Source organism: Hyperolius riggenbachi, chromosome 3, assembly GCF_040937935.1.
Source record: "Hyperolius riggenbachi isolate aHypRig1 chromosome 3, aHypRig1.pri, whole genome shotgun sequence".
Classification (NCBI taxonomy): domain Eukaryota; kingdom Metazoa; phylum Chordata; class Amphibia; order Anura; family Hyperoliidae; genus Hyperolius; species Hyperolius riggenbachi.
In genome coordinates this window covers 25,535,874-25,548,874 of record NC_090648.1, presented here as the reverse complement: position 1 = coordinate 25,548,874, position 13,001 = coordinate 25,535,874, and the positions used below count along the sequence as shown (strand labels likewise).

At 48.5% G+C, this 13,001-nt stretch overlaps 1 pseudogene; it reads right to left on the bottom strand.

Moving 5' to 3' along the window:
- LOC137561968 (olfactory receptor 10A3-like) overlaps positions 1-6,322 on the bottom strand; it is a 51,666-nt pseudogene extending 45,344 nt beyond the window's left edge.
- Positions 6,323-13,001: the final 6,679 nt, after the last annotated feature.

Below are 13,001 nucleotides of genomic sequence, written 5' to 3'. Positions count from 1 at the left end.
TCACCCGCCACTGTATAGCATTGTGCTCTGTGTCGCTGCTGGGAATAGTGGTACACTGCTCACCCACCACTGTATAGCATTTTTGTACTGCCACTGTACTGCTGCCAGTCAGCGTGTACTTTAAGGATAAGTGAAATGAGGATGAAATCCGGTGAAAGAGGGAGGGGCAAGGGAAGAGGTGTTTCCCCTGACGGTTCACGTACAGGCCACAGGGGAGCACCCAAGAAAACCCACTCAATACCGCCCATGTTGTCCAGGACAACAACCCTCACAGATCCAAAAGAACAGGACCAGATAATTACTTGGATGACCTCTCAAGCGTCCAGCAGTGGGTTAAGCAGCACCAGCACATCACGCACGAGGTCCGAGTCCTCAGCCAGTTACAAGGAGCCAGTGGGCACAAAGCTGACACAACCGGCAGCGACACCACGCACACAACTGCCAGATAACCAGTCCGATGAATTACCTCAGGACACAATGGGGTATTCGCAGGAGCTATTCCCAGCCCAACAAACTTCCACCTTTCAAAGGTCAATGGAGGAACAGCCAGAAATGTTGTGCCCGGATTCACAACCATTAACTGTGGGAAATGCACCGCGCACTGAAATACAAGGCGAGTCTGAGGAGGACTCGGAAACCCAAATCCCAGAGCAAGTTGGGCAGGAGGGGTTGCAATTGCAGGAGGTCGGCCGACAAGATCTGGAACACGATGTTGGAGTGAGCTGCGCAGAGGTTGTTCTGGGGAGCTCTACTCCACGGCGGCGGCCCCCCACAATGACATATGACGAGTTTTAGGAGATGGAAGAGGAGGGTATGGACAATGTGGACAGAGACCCAGATTTTGTTTGTGAACGAGAACATCGCCGTCGTAGCAGCAGCACAGATGAGTCTGTTGAAGAACCCACTGCTGCACGAGTTCGCCTTGTGCCACAAGGTAGGCGGCGCGCAATTTCAGGCACCACAAGCGTGGAAGTTCAAGTGAGAGGCAAAAGAGGCGCAAACAGAAATCACCAGCAAGGCAGGTGCTCCAAAGTCTGGGCTTTCTTTGAAGACTGCACTGAGGATGGTACTATGGCGATTTGCAAGGTGTGCTAGACCCGCCTGAGCAGGGAGAAAAGTATTAACAACCTCTCCACCACCAGCATGAGCCGCCACGTGCTATCCAAACATCCCACTCTGTGGGCAAACGCGGCAGGACAGGGTACCAGCAACACTGCCTCCCTTGGGGTCACCAGACTCACCACCAGACCCGCCTCAGCAGCAGCAGTAGCCCAGCCATTGCGTGGTTCACAACATTCACAAACATCAGACGCTGACACTGTCACTTTCCGGAGTAGTGCTCTTGAGGTCTCCCAGTGTTCATCAAACACAACAACCAACAGCCCTTCAGTGTGCAGCCCTACGATTCAGTTGTCTGTCTCGGAGATGTTTGATCGCAAGAGGAAATTGCCAGCAAATGACCCCCGGGCCGTGGCAGTAACAGCCAGCATAGCCAAGCTTCTGGCCTGCGAAATGCTGCCATATCGAGTGGTGGAGACAAAAAGCTTCAAGGGCATGATGTCAGTGGCCATCCCACGTTACGTGGTTCCCAGCCGCTACCACTTTGCGCGCTCTGCAGTGCCTGAGTTGCATGAGCACGTGGTCAGCAAAATAACCCGAAGCTTGAAGAATGCCGTTGCCTGCAAGGTTCACCTCACCACTGACACCTGGACGAGTGCGTTCGGCCAGGGTCGATACATCTCCCTTACCGCGCACTGGGTGAACCTTGTGGAGCCTGGCAGCGATTCCTCACCTGCTACGGCGCGGGTGTTGCCCACGCCGCAAACAGCTGCAACGCCGTCCCTCCCACTGGATAACAACAGCAGCACCTACCTCGCTGACTCCTTCTCCTCCAACGCATCTCAAAGCTGTACCTAATCCGGAAACGCTAACCCAGCAGCAGTAGGATCGTGGAAGCAGTGCAGCACAGCTGTTGGCATGCGTCAGCAAGTGTTGCTGAAGCTGATCTGCCTTGGGGATAAGCAGCACACAGGGGAGGAAATTTGGAGGGGAATAAAGGAACAGACGGATTTGTGGCTGGCACCGCTGGACCTGAAACCGGGCATGGTTGTGTGTGATAATGGGAGTAATCTCATTCGCGCTTTAAGGTTGGCTAAGCTGACACACATCCCTTGCCTGGTGCACGTGATGAACCTAGTAGTTCAGCGGTTCCTGAGGACATACCCAAGTGTGGCGGATCTTCTGTTGAAGGTGCGACGAGTGGCCAAACATTGCAGAAATTCCAGTACTGCTTCGGGAGCACTCGCCAAGATGCAGGAGCGCTTCAATCTCCCCCACCATCGCTTGCTGTGTGATGTCCCTACGCGCTGGAATTCTGCGCTGCACATGCTAGCCCGCTTTTGCGAGCAGAAGAGTGCAGTGGTCCAGTACATGACGGCGCAGTACCGAGGCACATCCGGACAGCTGCCAAGCTTCTGTGGATCCGATTGGGCCAACATGTTGGACCTCTGCCAAGTCCTCCAAAATTTTGAGCAATCCACGTTGCTTGTGAGCAGTGACAACTCTTCAGTCAGCATTACCATACCACTGCTGTGTTTACTGAAGAGGTCAATGTTGAACATCAAGGAAACAGCTGTCATGATGCAACTGGGGGAATCTGAAGGAGAAAACGATCAGCGTGATGGTACCAACATCAGGCCATCCGCATCAGGAAACGCTGGCCCCAGCAGCTATGACGAAGAAGAGGAGGAGGAACAGCTGGAGTTGGAGCTGGAATTTCCTGCCACCACTGACGAGGGCCAGAGCGGTGCACGTTGGACTTCCACAATTCAGCGCGAATGGTCAGCAGAAGCAGACCAGGAAGAAGGTGACAACTATGATGCATCACAACAACTATCACAACGCTCACAAGAGGATGATGAGGATTCTGGCAGGACTCTGGCACACATGGCTCAATTCATGCTAGACTGCATTGAACGCGACCCACGCATTGTGCGCATTCTGGACAACACCAATTACTGGGTTTATACCCTTCTGGATCCACGGTACAAACACAATGTTCCAAAACTGCTTGAAGAAAGATTCAGACAGGTCAAAATGGAAGAATACCAGCAGGCCCTTGTGGAGACTTTAGAGAGGAGATTGACATCCTCCCCCTCCTCTAGCCAGTTGTACGCCGACAGACTGACTTCCGCAAACCCAGGACGACCAGGAGGGCAGCAAACAACACAAGCCGCAGCTAGTGCCCAAAAGGGAATGGTATCGGCAGTGTCCTTGGAGTGGGAAAATTTTATGACACCCATGCAGCAGCAGCCCACAGAACAGCAAGCGTGCAGATCCACCTCCAACACCGATCGCCTGGAGAAGATGGTCAAGGACTACATGTCAGATGGCGTAGCTGTGTTGAACAATCCATCTGCACCCTTCAACTATTGGGTATTGAAGCTAGACACCTGGCACGAACTGGCAATGTACGCAATAGAGGTGCTGGCTTGCCTGGCAGCCAGTGTTATGTCGGAACGCTGTTTCAGTGCTGCCGGAGGCATCATCACAGATCGGCGTATCCGCCTCTCCACAGAAAATGCAGACCGTCTGACTCAAATTAAAATGAATCAATCATGGATTGGAAACGACTACGCAACACTCCTGGACCCCAACCAAGTAACATGAACAATGACCATCTGTGATGGGTTAGCGTTTCCGGTCCCTGTTTATTGAACCTCTCATCTTTATTACATTTATGACTGCATGGCGGCAAAAAGCATTGCTATATCCGCACGCTATTTGTCCTCATGCAAGGCCTGGGATGCTGTGTCTCAAAAAGCGTGGCCTTCTCCTCCTGCGCCTCCTCCTGTTCCATCACGTGTGCTGCTGCTGCTGGGTTAGCGTTTCCGGTCCCTGTTTATTGAACCTTTCATCTTTATTACATTTATGACTGCATGGCGGCAAAAAGCATTGCTATATCCGCACGCTATTTGTCCTCATGCAAGGCCTGGGATGTTGTGTCTCAAAAAGCGTGGCCTTCTCCTCCTGCGGCTCCTCCTGTTCCCTCACGTGTGCTGCTGCTGCTGGGTTAGCGTTTCCGATCCCTGTTTATTGAACCTCTCATCTTTATTACATTTATGACTGCATGGCGGCAAAAAGCATTGCTATATCCGCACGCTATTTGTCCTCATGCAAGGCCTGGGATGCTGTGTCTCAAAAAGCGTGGCCTTCTCCTCCTGCGCCTCCTCCTGTTCCCTCACGTGTGCTGCTGCTGCTGCTGCTGGGTTAGCGTTTCCGGTCCCTGTTTATTGAACCTCTCATCTTTATTACATTTATGACTTCATGGCGGCAAAAAGCATTGCTATCCGCACGCTTCTTGTCCTCATGCAAGGCCTGGGTTGTGTCTCAAAGCGTGGCCTTCTCCTCCTGCACCGCCCTCCTCCTGTTCCATCACGTGTGCTGCTGCTGGGTTAGCGTTATGGTTACCGGTCCCTTTTCCTGGAACCTCTTCTCTGTATTACATTTATGACTGCATGGCGACAAAAAGCATGTTACCTGTGCAAAGAAACATGACATTTTCCGCATTTAAAAGACAGTTTTTCCTTTGAAACTTTACAATCAATTTTCTCAAGCTCTTTTTCAAATATTTTTTTTCCTCTTGTACCCACTCCCAAGGTGCACATACCCTGCAAATTTGGGGTATGTAGCATGTAAGGAAGCTTTACAAAGCATGAAAGTTCTGGTCCCCATTGACTTCCATTATGTTCGGAGTTCGGCGCGAACACCCGAACATCGCGGCGATGTTCGGCGAACGTTCGCGAACCCGAACATCTTGGTGTTGTGGGGTGCTACCCACACTCAGGGGGTCTTGAGTGCAGAAATAGGAATACTTACAGCAGGTTCAAGTGCAAGCAGGCCAATGCCTGTGCTTTATTAGCTAGTTGCTCAGCAAACAAAAATAAACAAACCCAAAATAAATCCTAGCCGTCTGGCTCCTAAACACCTCACTAGGTAATGCTAACTAGTCTAAACAAAAACAGTCTTTTTTTAGCAACAGTAAACAAATGCAGAGCAACTTACATTAGCTGTAATTTCTCACCAGCACACAGCAGGCCAAGGGCTCCTTTCCTCTCAGTCTTCAGTGTCAGACTGAATCCAGAGCCCCACCCAATCTCAGACCTGCTAAACTAAATAACTCACCTGTGTAAATACACAGGCTGAAAACATCCCGGAATGGACCGGATGGCCAGGGAACCCACCCTGCTCTTCCCTGGCTAACTCCAGGACCCTAACTGGATTTCCTTTTTCCACATAACTTGCAGATAAAAGAAAATTGACACTTTCCTGGAGTTTTTTTTTAGAAAATACAGCGCTGGAGTCTGGGTGAAATATAAACCCCCTCCCAGACCCTTTCTGTAAAGCACTGTGACACCTTGTCACATATCCCCCCCCTCTGTTCGAGCCTGTGGGGTCGGACACTGTTCCCAACCATACAATATGTTCGAGACAGAGCGTCAGCATTGGCTTGTAGTTTTCCTGCTCTGTGTTCAACTGAAAAACTAAAGTCTTGTAGGGACAAAAACCAGAGAGTTACCCGTGCATTATTGTTCTTGGCTTGAGACATCCAAGTTAGGGGGGAATGATCTGTCACCAACCGAAACTGTCGGCCAAGCAAATAATACCGCAAAGCCTCCAGTGCCCACTTAATGGCAAGGCACTCTCGTTCCACGATACTATAGTTACGCTCAGCTGGGGACAGTTTCCTACTCAGATATATAACGGGGTGCTCTTCCCCATGCACTGCTTGTGACAGAACAGCCCCTAAACCCACATCAGAGGCATCCGTCTGAACCACAAATTCTTTTTTAAAATCGGGTGCAATCAAAACTGGCTCACTGCATAGGATCAACTTAAGTTTGCTGAACGCGAGGTCTGCACCCTTATTCCAGGCGATTCCCCCTGAGCTTTTCCCCTTAGTTAGATCTGTAAGTGGAGCAGCCACAGTGGCAAAATCTGGGATAAACCTTTGGTAGTACCCAACCATACCCAAGAACGTTCTGACCTGTTTCTTGGTGTGAGGTTGGGGCCATTCTTTAATCGCTTGCACCTTCTGGGCTTGTGGTTTAATGAGACCTTTCCCAATAATGTAGCCCAAATACCGGGCTTCCTCAAGGCCTATGGCACATTTCTTTGGGTTAGCTGTTAACCCAGCTTGTTGGATTGAATTTACCACTGCTTGAACCTTGGGTAAGTGACTCTCCCAGTCCTGGCTAAATATAACCACATCATCTAAGTAAGCTGATGCAAATTGTTGGTGTGGTCTGAGGACTTCATCCATTAACCTTTGGAATGTGGCTGGGGCCCCATGCAATCCAAACGGCATTCTAACATATTGAAACAGGCCCTGTGGTTGACAAATGCCGTCTTTTCTCTAGCTGCTGGTGTAAGCGGAATCTGCCAGTAACCCCTGGTTAAATCTAGAGTAGTAATGTATCTTGCCGGCCCCAACCTCTCAATTAGTTCATCCACCCGTGGCATGGGGTACGCATCAAACTTTGAGACGTCATTTAGTTTCCGAAAATCGTTGCAAAACCGTAACGATCCATCAGGTTTCGGCACTAACACGATGGGGCTGCTCCACTCACTATGGGACCTTTCAACGATACGGAAGTCCAACATTCGTTGCACCTCCTCAGCCACTGCCTGTCTGCGGGCCTCCGGTATCCTATATGGTTTCAACCGGATGCACTTTTGAGGGTCCGTGACAATGTCATGTTCAATGACATGGGTACAACCAGGTTTATCCGAGAACACATCAGAATTCCTAAGGAGGAACTCTCTTACTTCCTGAGCTTGGGGACCCGTCAAAGCTTCAGATACTTTTACATCAGGGATTCCTCCCTGCTGTGGGATGCTGAGCAACTCAGCCGCCATAGCAACTGGTGGCTCCTTCCAGGCTTTTAACAGATTTACATGATAAATCTGTTCCTTTTTTCGCTTATTGGGCTGGTAGACCTTGTAATTTACATCATTAACTCTTTCTACGGTTTCATAGGGCCCCTGCCATTTTGCTAGAAACTTACTTTCTGCGGTGGGCACAAGAACCAATACCCGATCCCCTGGGTGAAAAACCCGAAGTCGGGCATCCTGATTATAAACGCGGCTTTGAGCCTCCTGAGCCTGTCTCATATGTTCTCTCACGATTGGCATCACTGCTGAAATGCGATCCTGCATCTGTAGGACATGCTCCACCACAGACCGATGGGGAGAGGGCTCTTCCTCCCGGGACTCTTTAGCTATATCCAAGAGTCCCCGAGGATGTCGCCCATACAAGAGCTCGAATGGGGAAAAACCAGTGGAAGACTGGGGTACCTCGCGCACAGCAAACAATAAGTAAGGTAACAGACAGTCCCAATCCTTCCCATCTGCTTCGACCACCCTTTTCAGCATCCCTTTGAGATTTTTGTTAAAGCGTTCAACCAAACCATCAGTCTGAGGGTGGTAGACTGATGTCCTTAGTTGCTTTATCCCAAGTAGCTTGCACAAATCTCTCATTACTTTCGACATGAAAGGTGTCCCCTGATCTGTTAAGATCTCCTTGGGGATACCAGTTCTGGCAAACATATGAACTAGTTCCCTAGCAATTAGCTTCGCTGAGGTATTTCGCAGAGGTACAGCATCAGGATATCTGGTGGCATAGTCTAAAACCACTAGGATGTATTGATGTCCCCGTGCCGATCTTACCAGGGGTCCTACCAAATCCATGGCAATTCTTTCAAAGGGTACCTCTATAATGGGCAGAGGCACCAAAGGACCCCGGTAATGAGGGGCAGGGGACGTCAATTGACATTCTGGGCAAGACTCACAATAGCGCCTAACCTCTGCAAACACCCCAGGCCAATAAAACCTCCTCAGAATTCTTTGTTGAGTTTTTTCTGTAGCAAGGTGACCCCCTAGTGGATTCTTATGGGCCAGATCCAGTACCACCCTGCGGTGTGACTGAGGTACGACCAGTTGCTCAACAACCTCCCCATTTAAATTATCTACCCGGTACAGAAGGTCATGGTTAACTGCAAAGTGGGGAAAAACTCTCTCAAGATGCCCAGACTGTGTTTTCTCATCAATCACAGTCACATTCTCCCAGGCTCTAGCTAAGGTAGGGTCCTGTAACTGGGCAGTGCCAAACTGGTCTCGGGAGCATTCCAAATCTGGCAGGTTAACTTCTTCCTGTGTCACCAGAGTCTCCCCTGATGTTTCTGCAAACACCTCTAAAGGGAAATCATCAGGCTCCGGGGGAGCTACTTTTGGAGTTGGGACTTCATCCCTCACATAGTCAAACTCTGCTTTTGAGTCTCCTTCTAGGAAAACACCTGTGCTGGCCGAGTCCAGAGACTTAGCTTCCCACAACTTCCAGAACAGTGGGAAATCACATCCCAGGATAACACTGTAAGCTAGAGCCTCAGATACAGCCACAATATGAAAGGCAGTCCCAACATGGGTCTCAAATTCCACTATGGCTGTTGGGTAGGTCTTCACATCCCCATGGATGCATTGAACTGTAACCTGCTGTCCCAGGATCTGGTTTGTGTCCATCAATTTGGCATCTATCAGCGTGACCAGACTCCCAGAATCCAGCAGCGCCTGTACCGCCTTGCCTCCAACTTTAACAGCAGCCATATGTGTGCCTGTGGTAGAGAGAAATGCTGGGCGAGCAAAGAATGACACTCGCCGAGCTGTGTCACATTCCATGGGCTCAGCAGTGGAAGGGCAGTTGGCGGCTATGTGCCCAGGCTGTCGGCAGCGCCAGCAGGTAGGTAGTCCGGACGAGCTTGGGGCTGTAGCAGCAGCGGAGCCCCTTCTTTCAGGCTGCAGTCGACCACTCCGGAACCCCCGAGCTCCAGCATACCTGTCTGTTGCCCCAGGCAGCCTCTTCTTTGGCCCTTGACTTTCTGACTGTCTGTCTCCTGCAAGATACCCTTCTGCAGCTAGATATCGTTCGATCATCTTAACCATAGTTACATAGTTATTTTGGCTGAAAAAAGACATACGTCCATCGAGTTCAACCAGTACAAAGTACAACTCCAGCCCGTTCCCCCACATACCCCTGTTGATCCAGAGGAAGGCGAAAAAAACCCCACCAGGCATGGTCCAATTAGCCCCAAATGGGAAAAATTCCTTCCTGACTCCAGATGGCAATCAGATAAAATCCCTGGATCAACATCATTAGGCAACCTAGTAATTGTAGCCATGGATGTCTTTCAACGCAAGGAAAGCATCTAAGCCCCCTTTAAATGCAGGTATAGAGTTTGCCATAACGACTTCCTGTGGCAATGCATTCCACATCTTAACCACTAATTGACTAACCATTTGATCTGCAGTCTGTGGATCTGCGTGGCTGACCCATTTTCTCAAGGTGTGTGGTAGTGCTGTGAGAAAACGGTCCATGGTCACACGCTCGACAATCTGTGGTGCTGTCAGGGTTTCTGGTTGTAGCCATTTTCGTACCAGGTGGCAGAGGTCATGCATTTGAGACCTGGGAGACGTGTCAGTTTGATACGACCACCGATGAACTCGCTGAGCCCTTACTGCTACAGTAACGCCCAGTCGGCAAAGAATCTCCTTCTTTAATTTATCGTAATCATGTGCACTTTCAGGAGTCAAGTCAAAATACGCCTTCTGTGACTCTCCAGTTAGAAATGGAGCAACCAGGCCTGCCCACTGAGTTTTGGGCCAATCCTCCCGCAGAGCTGTGCGTTCAAACGTATGGAGAAAGGCCTCTACATCGTCATGAGGGGTCATTTTCTGCAGGAAATGGCTTGCTCGTACAATCCCTGGGGTAACACCTCCGGATAGATTTTCCTGACTTCTTTGAGACAACTGCTGCAGAACTTCTTTCAAAGTTTTTCGGTCCTGCTCCGCTGCCTCAGCTAGTGCGGCTGTTGCTTCAGCTTATACTTGTCTGTCCCTTTCAGCCGCTTGTGACTGAGCTAGCCTGTCCCTCTCGGCTGCATCTGATAGAGCTGAAATCTGTGCACTGAGAAGGTGGACTGTCTCCAGATGAGCTTCCTGGTGCCTGACATTCGCATCTTGGAGTGCCTGCTGCTGTCTGTCACTGGCTTCTTGAAGCCGAGAATTTGTCTCTCGCTGCACATTGTTGGCTTCCTGCTGTGCTGCACTCAGTTGTGCTAAACACAACACAAGATCCTCCATTTCAGGTGCATATAATTTGCATGCAAAATTTTTTTTTACTGTCTTTACACCACGCTTCTGCAGTGATATTCGTTGCACACTGTAGCGGATCCTAGTGCCCGCATCCTCCACCAATTGTGGGGTGCTACCCACACTCAGGGGGTCTTGAGTGCAGAAATAGGAATACTTCCAGCAGGTTCAAGTGCAAGCAGGCCAATGCCTGTGCTTTATTAGCTAGTTGCTCAGCAAACAAAAATAAACAAACCCAAAATAAATCCTAGCCGTCTGGCTCCTAAACACCTCACTAGGTAATGCTAACTAGTCTAAACAAAAACAGTCTTTTTTTAGCAACAGGAAACAAATGCAGAGCAACTCCAGGACCCTAACTGCATTTCCTTTTTCCACATAACTTGCAGATAAAAGAAAATCTACACTTTCCTGGAGTTTTTTTTAGAAAATACAGTGCTGGAGTCTGGGTGAAATATAAACCCCCTCCCAGACCCTTTCTGTAAAGCACTGTGACACCTTGCCACAGTGTTCGCCCAACACTAGTAGTGGTGTTGTTTTAATCCGGGTGTACTTATCTGAAAACCTGCATAATGCTGAAGTTCATTACCATTTCAAGCAGGGAGGGTCACAGAATTGCATTCCATATGGAAGAAGGAAATATCGGAATAACAAAGTGCAACATGGAATGTAACTCCATGACTCTCTCTGCACTGAATGGTGTTGAACATCTGTGCACAGCATGATCTAGGTTTCTGAATAAGGATTCGAACAACAACAACACTACTATTCAGTTACAATGCGAGTGTCGAATCAAGTCGTACACCTAGCCAGCAGACCTGGAGACTGGAATTACTGGAGTGCTGTTCAATTTGATTGTTATGAAAGTTAAGGGATGAAACTCTATTAAAAAATTAAGATTTTTGTTTTGTCCATATCAAGTTTCAGAAAGCAAGAAGAACATTAAGGAGGAGACTTCACTATCACAAGCCATATGGTAACAAGTGTATTGCACAATTGATCTACATTTCTCCTAGTAAAGCTTTTATTGTGAGAAAAATACAACTGCAACTTTTATGCATGGTGGTTGGATTTCTGAGAAGACCACAAAAGGTTCCGGTCTTGGGTAGCTGAGAGAGGGTAGGAGACGTCCGTAGACTTATACATGTGTTTCTTAAGGTATACAGCAGAACTGAACAAAAGTGTAAGAAACTAAAGAGTAAGAAACTAAATGCTCCTACCTTAAAAGAGTCAAGCTCATATGTAGGGTAGCAATAAAAACTCCTCAAATTTTATTAGGGCACAATCGACAACGCGTTTCACGGCCACAGCCGCTTCCTCAGGTCTATAAGTGTGCCTGAGAGGTAATGTCTCTTTCCTGAGCGCCTCCTACGGGCATCTCCTACCCTCTCTCAGTGATCTACACCCCTTTGCAGGGAAGTGCACGTTTGGAAGTTCCCCAGATGTGGAGTCCTTTTTTTTGGAGCTGCAACCTATCCCACTACCAGAAGCAAGGCAGAGTAAAGCGGGTACTTCCTCACATGCCAGATGATTGGTTGCTTGTATAGTGGCCCAATCTTGTGAGTATAATTCTTTCTCCACACACATTATCTAGTGCCCCTTTGATAATACACCATATCAGGCTCCCGGTCTCCCTGTGTCTTTTTTGTTTTCCACAAGAGCCTGCCAGGTCTTGGGTAGGTCTTGTATAAGGGGGCAAGTGACATGAAGGAGATTTCAGCATATGGAAGGGAAGGCTGCAGATGAGTATCAGCACATGGAGGGCAGAAACTGCTTCCCAAGCGATCTGTATTATTATTTAGTATGTATATAGTGCTGACATCCACCACAGCAGTTTACAGAGTATATTGTCTTGCTACTAACTGTCTCTCAGAGGTACTCACAATCTAATCCCTACCATAGTCATATGTCCAACGTAGTCCAGGGCCAATTTAGGAGGAAGACAATTAACTTACTGTATCTTTATGTTTTTGAGATCTTCGAGAAAACTGGGGTGCCCGGAGGAAATCCACACAGACATGGGGAGAACATACAAACCCTGTGCATATAGTGCCCTGACTGAGATACAAACCATGGACCCAGCGCTGCAAGGCTAGAGTGCTATCCACTATGCCACTGCGCTGCCCCTACATCTGTACATGAAGGAGAGGTGATGCTGTACATAATGAACAGGGAAAGACACATGGAATAGAATGAGGGCTACTGCACATGGCAATGAAGCCGCAAGACAGTGTCAGAAAAATCTGAATCTAGCCTCATCCATGCATGGGAGGTATTAAGGATTGTAGCCCTCAGCACAGCAACCAGTCATAATACCTGTTCCATAAGCAAATCACCTCTGTAATAATGAAAGCTGGAATAACGATAAGCATATTTTTCATATAACATACATAGAGTTAGACAAGTGAAATAGGTGAACCCCCTATCAATGACATTATGTTCATTATGTCTCAAGATGGTGCCGTAGAGAACGGCCATGGCCAAGTAGAGAACAGCCATGGCCAAGTAGAGAACAGCCATGGCCAAACAACTCTGATTCTGAAGACTTCCTTTATTTAGCTCTCAATACAGTAAAAGTCCACAAAGTTCTCCAACACAAGTTTTGTCAACGATGCTGAAACAGTGACAAATTCATATGTAAGTTCCGCACACATTATGGTGGACATCTGAACTACTTAAACAGTTGTGGGGCAAAAGATAAAGCAATGTTTTAGACAAGTAAATACATTTGCAAGCAGAACAAAGTGGATAAAGCATTTTCCTCTTGTTTTCAAATTCTGCTTACGCTGTGCTTCTCATGT